This window comes from Solanum dulcamara, chromosome 10 (genome assembly GCF_947179165.1).
Source record: "Solanum dulcamara chromosome 10, daSolDulc1.2, whole genome shotgun sequence".
Taxonomy (NCBI): Eukaryota; Viridiplantae; Streptophyta; class Magnoliopsida; order Solanales; family Solanaceae; genus Solanum; species Solanum dulcamara.
In genome coordinates this window covers 51,935,038-51,947,434 of record NC_077246.1, presented here as the reverse complement: position 1 = coordinate 51,947,434, position 12,397 = coordinate 51,935,038, and positions in this window count along the sequence as shown.

Genomic DNA, 12,397 nt, shown 5'->3' with positions numbered 1-12,397 from the left:
TTTCATTTATTAAACAAAAGAAAGAAATATATACATGAGTCCATTTTGATATGGCCCAATTGACCAAACCCACCTAGTGGCCCAACTAAACATATAACAAAAAAAAGACAGAGAAAAATCTGAATATCAAAAGTGAAATAACAAAACTAAATCTAAAATAAATAGGAAAATAGTCTCTAGAAGCCAGGCGTCGCTTCATGTTCATCACACACATCTGTCAAACTTATCTGCGACCTGTTGGAAAAATGCGGACTAATAGGAAAATATATATGATAAAAATAGTAAAAATAAATAAATTAATGACACCAAAAATTTACGTGGAAACCCTTTTAAATAAAAAAAATCACAGGCCAAGAGAAACAATTAATATCACTATAGTAAGAAATTTTACAATGGGTAGTCACGAGTACAATACTCAAAGTGGCCACAACACACTTAAAATTTGATCTCCAACCTTACTAAAAATATCGCTCACATTCTATTTTTCTTCACAAACTATTTTCTTATAATCTATGGAATACCTTACTTTTCTCTCTAATATTTTTCTCTCTTATCTTGGTGTGTTTAATGAATGAGCAAGAGTTCCCTATTTATAGGAAAAATTTGCTCCATTTGATGTCATTGATGACATCAATTAGAAATCAAAATTCAAACTTTATTAAGTTTCTTGGTAGGAAAAATTGGTGAAATTTGGTTGTTGAATTATTTTTTCAACTATCAATCCACATTTTCGACTCACCAATTTTACAACCTAACAAAGAAGAAAACTTTTACATGGAATGATCACCAATAAATCTCCCCTCTAGTCCCATGCACTAGAAGGAGGTATCTTCATCTTCTCAGAGATCTCATGCTAACAAGTTCTTTGCACAATTCAAACTTGTCTCTTGTTACCACTTTGGTCAGCATATATGCAAGATTCTTATTTGTAGAGATCTTTTTAACTTGCATATATTCGTCTTATATCTTTTCTAGAATCCAGTGATATCTCACGTCGATGTGTTTTATCCTTGAATGGTACATGAAGTTCTTTGTCAAGTTTATTACACTTTGACTATCACAATACACGACATATTTCTTCTGATGCAGGCCAAGCCTTTGAAGAAATTGTTTGAGCCATATAATCTCCTTGCCAATTTCAGTAGCTGTAATATACACAGCTTCAGTTGTAAATAATGCAACATACTTCTGCAACTTTGACTGCCATTAAGCTCCCCCTGAAAAAGTAAACAAATATCCAATAATGGATTTTATGTTATCAAGGTCACCTTCTATATCAGCATTTGTATAGCCCTTCAAGATTGAACTGATCTTCCTCTCAAATACTTAAATATCCACTTTATAGCTTCCCAATATTATTTTCCTGAATTGTCGAGAAGCCTGCTGATAACACCAACTGCGTGAGAAATATCAGGTCTAGTGCATACCATTTCATACATTAGATTTCCAACGACGGAGGAATATAGAAATTTAGCCATGGTTTTTTTTCCTCCCGAGTTGTAGGGCACATCTTCTTGCTCAACTTCATATGACAACCAAAAGGAGTGCTAACAGACTTAGTGTTCTTTATGTTGAAGCACTCCAGTACTCATTTAATGTACTTCTCTTGTGACAGATAAATTTTCCTTTCATCTCTGAGACGAGTAATCCTCATGCCCAAAATTTACTTGGCATAACCCAAGTCATTCATGGCAATAGACTAACACAACTCTTTCTTTAACTTGTCAATCATGGAAGTATTTTTGCCCACAATCAACATATCATCCACATATAGCAAGAGGATGATAAAATCATCATCCGAAATTGTTTGTACAAACACACAATGATCTGAGGAAGTCTTCTTATATTTTTGCTCTCCCATAATAGATTCAAACCTCTTGTACCACTGTCTAGGAGCTTTCTTTAGCCCGTAGAGACTCTTTTTGAGTTTGCACACAAAATTTTCTTTACCATTTAAATTGAAACCTTCAGGTTGTTCCATATAAATCTCCTCTTCTAGGTCACCATAAAGAAAAACTGTCTTCACATCCATCTACTTAATTTCTAAATTAAGACTAGCAGCCAAACCAAGAACTGTACGAATTGGGGATATTTTTATGACAGAATAAAATTTTGTCAAAGTCAATACCCTTTTTTGACCAAATCCCTTAACAGTCAGTCTAGCATTATACCTAGGCTTCAAGTTGTGCTCTTCAAGAACACCCACTTGTTCTTCAAAGCTCTTATGCCCTTAGGCAATTTTACCAACTTATAAGTGTGTTTCTCATGCAAAGATTTCATCTCATCTCTCATGGCTTCAATCCATTTTTCCTTATGCTCATCTTCCATGGCCTCCTCGTAACACTCAGGTTCATCCATTAGTGAGTAGCACATACTCATTAGGTGAATAACGAGATGAGGGAATGCGTTGTCTTGTGGACCACCTAAGAGTAGTATTTGATTCATCTACAACTTTATGAGTATGAGAATCATCAATAAAAACATCATTTCTATCATCAGTATCAACATGATGATCTAGGATTTGATTCTGAGCATACCATGATCATCAAGCCAACCAACGTCATACACACTTGTACGAGGAATTTGATCAAGATGGACTACTCCATCTAAATTTGAAGATTTTAGCTTCTCCGCTTTGTCAATATCTTTAATGGTTTGATTTTCTATGAAGACAATATCACGGCTTCTCACAAGCTTCTTCTTAATTAGATTATATAGCCTGTAACCAAATTTATCAAGGTCATATCCAACAAAGATTTGCTTCCTTGTATTGGCATCTAACGTTAATCTCTCATCTTTCGGCATATGTACAAAAGCTTTGCAACCAAATACTCTCAAATGGTCATAGGAAATATTCTTTCCATACCAAACTCTATTTGGAACATCACTTTGCAAAGCAACAACAGGAAAAAAGTTAATAACATGTGCAATGGTCAATAAGCCTTCACCCGAAAAAGAGTTTGGTAACTTTGCTTCAGAAAGCAAACATCTAACACTTTCCATCAAGTTCCTGTTCATCCTCTCAGCCAAACTATTAAGCAGAGGAGTCTTAGGAGGAGTCTTCTAGTGTTTATACCTTCTTGCTTGTAGTATTCGTCTAATGGTCCACAATATTCACCACCATTATCAGTACGAACACATTTTAATTTTTTTCCAGTTTCTCTTTCAACTGAAGCTTGAAACTACTTAAAGACACCTAGAACTTGGTCTTTAGTCTTCAAGACATAGACTCAAAGCTTTCTTGAGCAATCATCAATAAAAGTGGCAAAGTAGAATGCACTACCCAGAGTCTTTGTCTTCATTGGACCGCATAAATAAGAGTACACCAACTCAAGCAACTCTATCTTTGTTGAAGGAGGGTTAGGTTTAAAGGAAACTCTATTTTCTTTTCCAGCCAAGTAGTGCTCACACTTTTCTAGTTTAGCACTTTAGAAATCTGACAATAATTTATTCTTGGCTAGAACATTAAGTCCCTTCTCATAGATGTGGCTAAACCTCTTGTGCCATAACGTTGAAGAATTATCACTCTCAACTATATTCACCATATTGGCACAAGTAGAAGCCATAGTCCATTATAGACCATGACGTTTATTACCACGAGCCACAATAAAAGAACCCTTAATGAGTTTTTACTTTCCAATGGCATTGGTACTAACATATCCTTCATCATCTATAACACCAATAGAAATTAGGTGCAGAGGAATATTAGGTGCATATTTTACATTATTCAAAACTAGTTTAGTTCTAACACTAGATTCCAAACAAATTGTACCAACACCAACCACCCTAGATACAATCTCATTACCCATACATAAGGTTCCAAAGTTACCAAGGGTATATGAAGAGAAGAAATCATTCCTTGATGTCACATGAGATACAACACGAGTGTCCACAATCAGTTTGACTCATCACAAGCAATATTTATCAGGTTCGTATCAAGAACTATAACAAGATCTTCGGTGGAGATGGAGGCTAGGCAATTTTTATTGCCATTTTCTTTATTATCCTCTCTGTCTTTGTTCTCCTTCTTCAATTTTTGGCAAAAATTCTTTATGTGCCCTTTTATGCCACAATGATATCACTTAATATCTTTAAGCCTACCTATGGATTTTCTCTTATTATGTTATCTATTGTGAGAATCATGACTCTTGTTTCTCCCCCTAGATCAATTACCAGGACATCCGACAAACAAGAACCTTGAGATTTTCTTCTCATCTCTTCATTCAAGACACTACTCTTGGTGGAATCCATAGAGATCACACCATCCGTAGAAGATATAACAGTGAAGTTCTAAATGTTTCCCAAGAGTCTGGTAGGGAACCAAGTAGAAGCACGCCTTATATTGTTTCGTCAAATTTAATGCCCATAGCAGATAACTGGTTCATGATTCCCTGAAAATTATTCAGGTGATCTGTCATCAGAGAACCATCATGATATTTTAAACTTAACATCTGCTTTATTAAGAACATTTTCTTATTCCCAATCCTCCGACATACAAGCTTTCAAGATACTCCCATAGAGTACGAGCATGTGTCTCTCCAAAAATATGGTTCAATACATTATCGTCAATCTATTGCCTAATAAATCCACAAATTTATCTATGCAACAGATTTCACTCTTCATCTATTTTATTATCAGGTTTTACAGTGGTAAAGACTGGTTGATAAAATTTTTTGACATAAAGCAAATATTCTATTTTTTCCTTCCAAATAGTATAATTAACACCATTTAAAGTAACTATTATACTAGTGTTGGCTTCCATCATTTTTCTCCAAAAAATATATAACTATTGCAAATCAAAGTAAATCTTTTCTGATGTGAAAGTTCAGACTATACTGCAACCACAAAGCATACTCAGATAAAACATTGCTCTGATACCAATTTGTTGGAGAAATGCGGACTAACACAAAAATATATATGGTAAAAATTGTGGAAATAAAATGAAAATATAATGACACCAAACATTTATGTGGAAACCCTTTTAAATAAGGAAAAAACCATGGAAAAAAAAAAGAGAAACTGATATCACTATAGTAAAGAATCTTATACTGGATAGTAACGAGTACAATATTCAAAGTGACCACAACACACTCAAAAGGAATAACACTCATAGACTAGTTTTTTATAGTCTATGGAATACCTCACTTTGATCTCTAATATTTTTCTCTCTTATCTTGGTGTGTTTAATAAATGAGCAAGAGAGCCCTATTTATAGGAAAAATTTACTCCCTTTGATGTCATTGATGACATCAATTAGAAACCAAAATTCAAACTTTGTTAGGTTTCTTGATAGGAAAATTTGGTGAGATTTGATTGTTGAAATTTTTTTCAACTACCAATCCACATTTTTAACTCATCAATTTTTCAATCTAACAAAGAAGAAAAATTGCGCATGAAATAGACACCAACACGACTAACAAAGGGAGAGATAGAAGAGGTGAGAGAAACTATCTTGGTGATTATAGAGCTAAAATCAGTGAAAGTATAGTTTGGAAAGATTTCATTTTCAACATTTTCAAGTTTCACTAATGCCATGTGATATATTTCAAAGGAACACGTCTTCACCTCCACCATTCTTATTAAGGACATAAGAACACGGATAAGAACTTACGGTCCTTCTCTTCTCATCATGTATCGGTTTAAGCTACAAAGATCCTAGTAATTTTCATTCTTTGAAGCGCCAAAGAAGATGATATACTACTAGAGATTGAGAAACATCAGGATTACTTAAAACTTAAATGTACACGAGTCATCTTTACTGATCTAAAAGGTTTGTATGTTTTGATACTTTCAACTTAACCATTGTTTATGCCCTTGTTTCCTTTTGCTATGTTAGTCAAGTCTACGTCAATATGAGTTTAGGAATCTAATTTCTATCCATGCTTATGCTAGAATATGCACATCGAAAACACTATGTAGATCTTAATCTTACATATCAACATAATAATTTAAATTAAAAAATAAAATTCAAAAATCTAACCTCTTTAAGCTTTTGCACAACTCGTTCAAGGCTAGATTATCTAGAACAATAATATTCCATTATTTTTTGATTAGTTTTATTTACCAAATATTTGTGTAGGCAAGTATTGCATTTAGAATGAATGATTTCTCTTCTGCCATTTCCAGCCTATTTATACTAGTTTTCCACTCAAGAATGAACAGGAAAAGCCAAATGAATTTTAGACTTAATGAGCAATCAAGAGGGGCATTCAAGTGAGAATCAATTGTGATTAATATAAAAATGTTTTCATCCATTAAGGCCAAATGCTTTTGCCATTAACTCAACATTTGAATTTTAAATATTTCATCCTTTAAGGAAGATCAACAATATAAAAATGTATTGGTTCTTCTTTTTCAAACTTGGTCAATTAATTAGGCATATAAGGATTGTAGATATATTTAATTGGCGTTTTCAACTATGATAATAATTCAAAAATGAAAGAATTAACTATATCTCAATAAATAATAAATTGTTCTATGAAATATCAGTAATTGTACTCCTCGATTGAATTTTAAAATATACCACTACATCTTATTTAACTCCCACATCTAGTGTGATCAATTAAATAAAATTTTCTAAAAATTTTAATTTATTGACTAATCTTTTATCATTATACTTAATTTATTTTACATGTCGGATATAAAATTCACCTGCAGGGTTTCATGTGAAAACTTATAAGAAACCATGGAGGGGTATTTTCTATCTCAAGACCAAGACATGGTTCTATCAACTAATTATTATTTCACTTACGTGATTTGTTATTATCCAGTCTCTTTGGAATTTATTGAATCATTAAAATAGTCTCACCTTTTAATAAATTAAAATAACAAATCAAATTACATAGCTTATAAAAATTATATCAAGATTAAGAGTATAAGTACATGTAATCGACTAGAGATATTATTTATTAAAATTCAGAACCTAAACAAATATCTCAATTTGGTTCATGCAAATATATACTAAATGTACTAGCATAAGAATTTGGAATTTTACCATTCCCATAATTAAGATTAAATTATATTTAATCTTGTACTATAATCATCAAGATGTTTGTCTAACTTCATCTTTAATTGTGAATATTTAATTTATAATTTAAATGATGTAACAATCCTGAAGGTCATTCTTAATATTTTTTGCAAAATGACCATTTTACCTTTCTTAGTAGTTGCCCTGAGTCACGTTTGATCAGTATTCGGAGTTGGTTTTGTGAAATCCCTACAAAATTTAAGATTTTTGGAAATTTATGAGTTTTGAAGGCTTACTCTCATTTAGAGTTTCAAGTCTCGAAATACAATTCTATCAATTTTATCAACTCTGAAATGTGAAATTTGATTTAGGAGAGTTGACGGAATTAGATTTGGAGTTGTATCATGGATTTGGAGTCCAAAGTTGGAAATTATTGAGTTTTGGATCTTAGAGTTGAATTTGGTCAACATTCCCAGTTCGGATGCTCGAAATAGAATTTTGATACTTCATTACATTTGGGGGATGATTTTAGGCCTAGTAAAAGTTTTTGTATATTTTTTGAAAACTCTAGGGGCATTTTGTCATTTTTAGTCCTAAACTAGTTTGATTGCGACAAAATGTATTTTGAGTCAAGGAAACATCGAATTCTAATTTCCATGATTCTATTGAGTATAGAACATCGAATTTAATATGGTAGCATATAAGTTTTGTGTGCACGGGATTCCGAATGAATCATGAAGGTCAATTCAAAACTTTTGATACTTGAGTGTTTGCTAATATCTGGTGTATGATGTTCTTCTCCCCGTTTGCGAATCCTTGGTTGTGATCGCAGAGGGTAGTTAAATCCCTCAACCATGTTTATGAGATAAGGCCACATTCACGGAGGTTCCACTGTTTCTTCTTCGCCTTCGCAGATCTTGTTTCGCATTCACCCTCCCTTTCTTTCCTCCATGTTCGCGGAGTAAGTTGTCCGTGTTCATAGAGAGTAAATTTTTCCTGAGCAGTAGATGCTTCGTAAAGACAGGGAATAGGTAATTTTTCATAATTTTTGCGATTTGGGAGCTCGTGGGTGACGATTTCAAAGGACATTTTTGCATGAAAACTATTAGGTAAGTTAATTTAACTTATAATATTCATTACCCATCGTTTATGTGTTGATTTTAACCTCAAATTAGTGTTTATGATTTCATGAAATAGGGATTTTTATTCAAGAACTTGAGTTTTTATTAAATAGTGATTAAGGACTCTTTTGGACTCCGTTTTATAAAATAGTTTTTGCTAATGAGTTTCAAATGATCTGGGAAACATTTTCATGCAAAAATTTCCAGATGTGAGCCTCGTTTTTGGAATTGGATTTTTGAGTCGTATTGACTCTTTTTCTCGAATTTTATAATTTTAGTGTCGTTAATTCTGTAATTTGATTGTGAATTATTATTTGGTTAGGTGATTTGGACTCTATTTGGAAGGGGAAGACTCAAGTATTTGATTGATCGATTATTGATTAAGGCAAGTGAACTTCTAAAATTTTGTAAATCTCGTATTTTCTTTCGTTGTGTTTTGGGGAGTAATGGGAATGAGGTATGGGACTTTAATCATGTGATTTATGCTTAACGAAATATCGAGGATAATAAAATGACAATGTGTGCTATTATTGTGATCGAAAATGTGAACTTCTTGACTGGAACTTCATGTGAATTCAACAAAATGTTATGATAGCCTTAATGTAATTGTGAAGTTGATGAAATTTTCATTTTCTCATTGTTGATTATGGTAGTTGACTTGAAACAGTTGCTCACTGATTGATCTTAATTATGTGTAAAATGGTAATGAAATGGAGACTTTGATGACTATAATGATGTAAATATTGGTGTTGATGTACTATTGATGTGGTAACGTGAATGATCTTGATATGAATTGAGTTGTGGTTATGGAGACTATTATATTCTAATTACCTGTGTGAACATGCTTATTTGAATTAGTTTTGAAATACTATGATGAGACCCGATTGATAATTATTTCGATGGAAAATGGTTCTAGCGATTGATACTTCTGCTAATGGAAAATGGTTCCGGCGATTGATACTTATGCCGATGGAAAATGGTTCTGATGATTAATAATTAGTAGATGGGAAACAGTTCCGACGTCCCCCATGGATTATGGACTGAGTTACAATGGATGTGTATCATTAGGAAAGATATGCATTACTTTACGTGACATCACATTGCATTGCGTTATATTTTATTTATCATCGTAAAGTTGTGTACATGATCCTTGTTGTCTCTGTGATTATTATACTTGATCCTTATGTGACTTATTCAATGATGTTGATGAGTTATTATTGATCTATGTGCTATATGAACTGTATACTCTAGATTAGGCTGATTTCTATGCAGGTTGGTAGTTGAGGAGGTTCAGTTGGGATGAAAGGAGTTCTAGTGTTCTATTATATTTACCTTGTTTGGTTAGTTAGCTTGTTGAGAACCATGTTATTTTATGCTCACTCCTTACTATCTATATTTGCATTAATTCCGAGCTAAGACCGTGATTTATTTTTCCCATTTCTTATCCGAGGCTTTTGAGGAGATTTAAGAGGTAGTTGATTGATGCTGGTGATCTCTCTTGTCCCTTTTTATTAGGCTTTGTTCTATTTGAGAAACAAAGACATTGAGACCTGTACTTATCTTTAATTTTCATTTTATCTAGAGGTTTGTCTATACGACAACCAGTCTTTGGGGTTATTGTCACGATTCAAAAACTGAGGTCTTCATGTCACACATCCTAAACTCCATCCCGCTATGTAATCCAAAAAGTAAAAATCATAAGAGACTCCCAAAGGGAAGTAAGACCATGAATAAACACAAAATAAAGGATAACAACAAAATTATCTCAAAACCTAGTTTCATAAGTTTAAGAGTAGCTAAGTACAAAGTTGAGTCTGAATACAAAGTTTAAGTCTCTAAATATAAAATAAACTGTAAATAAAAGATGGACTAGCGGCGATCTGGATCCCAAGATCTCACCACTGATCCGATGATGAAGTATCCTTCTAGAATCAACTACTGCAATGGACACCCTGACTAGTAGCTGCATAAAAAAGGACATAGAAGTAAGGGTGAGTATATTCCATATGTACTCAGTAAGTTTAATCGACTGAATATAAGAAATTAATCAAAAGCTATGAAATAAACTAAGGAACGCTTCCACCTGTACACAGAAAAGTCCCACTCCAGCTATGCTATGACTAATTTATATAGAATGGTGCAAATAAGATAAACACATAAATACAGTTCAATATCACAATTAATAGATAGAAACAATATCACATGTATCAATGCAATGCAATGCATTATGTTGGTGCAATGATATGATGGTATAGTGGGATTAAGGCTATCGCACAGCCTATCCTATACACCTGCCGTGCTGTGCTACCAAGTAGGACCCATGGGGATCTTGCAGACCATATACCTCATCACAATCTCAATATATCAACTACCTCTTTACCCAACTCATGGACAAGGACTCATTATATTAATGTCTCATTCGCTTGCCATCGGCTCTTGGTCAAGGGTATATGAAAAATATCACATTTTCTTTCTCAAAAAAGGACTTCCATAATTCCCAACTTCCCAATGATCAATGATAGTAGGAATAAGGATAAATGCATTCACAACATCTAAGGCATGGAGGTAATATCTGACTCAACATGTAGCACAAGATTCAAAGTTCTCAAAACTTAACCTAAGCATGATATTCACCCTCAATAGACAGTAATGGGTAGGAATTACAAAAAATTAATTGCTCACCCCCCTTTTCCAATAATATCTCAATACTCAGGCATGGTCAAAACCCTCAACTCAACCCCTTAGGTGGGCATTACAAGTCAAATAACCTCATCACACCTCTAGCTAAGTTAAATCATAGATTACACAGTCTCAATCATAAATAAAAAAATCACATAAGGCCTCCACACGGGCATCACAATATAAATTACAGTCCCAAACTACACTACAACCCATCCCAAAGTTTACAACATAAAATTTGACTAATCACCCTAACTCAACCCCAAGAAGGATAGCCAAACCTACCTTGATAGCCAAAAACACATTCGAACACCTCCACTGAATGATCAACTCTCGAATTCAACACATGAAATGACAACCCACAATCAAGAATAAAATATAGTGTCATAAAAAGTCCAATAACACCCATATTGATAGGTTTTGGAACTGGAGGTAAAATGGTTCAAAAATTGATCATTTTTTAAAAAGGCCAAATTTGGAATTTCATTTTAAAATTAGCTTCTACACAAAAATTGGAGTTCATAGTAAAACCCCCATAAAAATAGAGTTCAAAATGAGTTATAAATCACCTTTTTCCTTAAATTTGGGTTATAGAAGGAAAGGAGAAGTTTGGGGTTTGAAAGTAAAGATTAAAAGTTAAAATCACCAAATTATTAACGAAAATGCAAGATTTTAGGTCAAAAATCACTTACCCAACATTTTTCCTCGAAAACCTCTTGTCAAATTGTCTCTACAAGCTCCAAGAACTCAAAATGGTAAAAAAATGAAGGTTTTCCCGATATTTCACCATTTAGGTGAAATTTTCTATCCGTGAATATGGACATTTAACTCCGTAAATGAGGAGAAGGAAAATGCTTCCCTCCATGAATGCGAAGGAAAATGCAGTACTATGCAAACACGGAACCACTCTACGAATATGGACAAGGAACATGTTGCACTCCATGAACGCGGAGAAGAGGCTAGAAGCCCTCCGTGAAGATGGCACATCACTCTGTGAAAGTAAAGAAGAGTGGATCAGTGACATATATAAAAAAACTCCCCACACTTCAAATTTCACGGAATGAACCCTTGGGATTCGTTTGGAATTCTGTACTCACAAATCATGTATGCACTCCCACTAAATTCAACAATCTAGACTCAATGGAACTATTGAAATTCGAATTCGAGGTCTTCTTGACCCAAAATTCGATAAGTCACAACTAAACTAATTTTAAGAGTTGAAATACCTAAAATACCCTTTGAACCTCTAAATATTATAAAAAATCTATTTCTAGCATTAGAATTACCCCCCCAACCATTGAAATCATCAAAAATACAATGTGAGTCTTCGATCTCGATTTGTTGACCAAAGTTAAATTTAACTCATTTAAAACTAACTTTCCAACTTGAGACCTCAAATTCATAGTCCAATTTCTATGTTCTAGAGTTGATGGAACTAACGGAATCTCATTTCATAACCTGTAGCTCTAATTGGTCCCAAACACTACTTTTTCACCTATTAACTCTATAAAACTTAAGAAGTTTTCCAATTCACTAACTATTAAGACTTTAATACATTAAACCACACAAATCGAACAAATAAATACTCGGGGCACTAATGATATGGATAATATGGTAATTTTGCATAAAT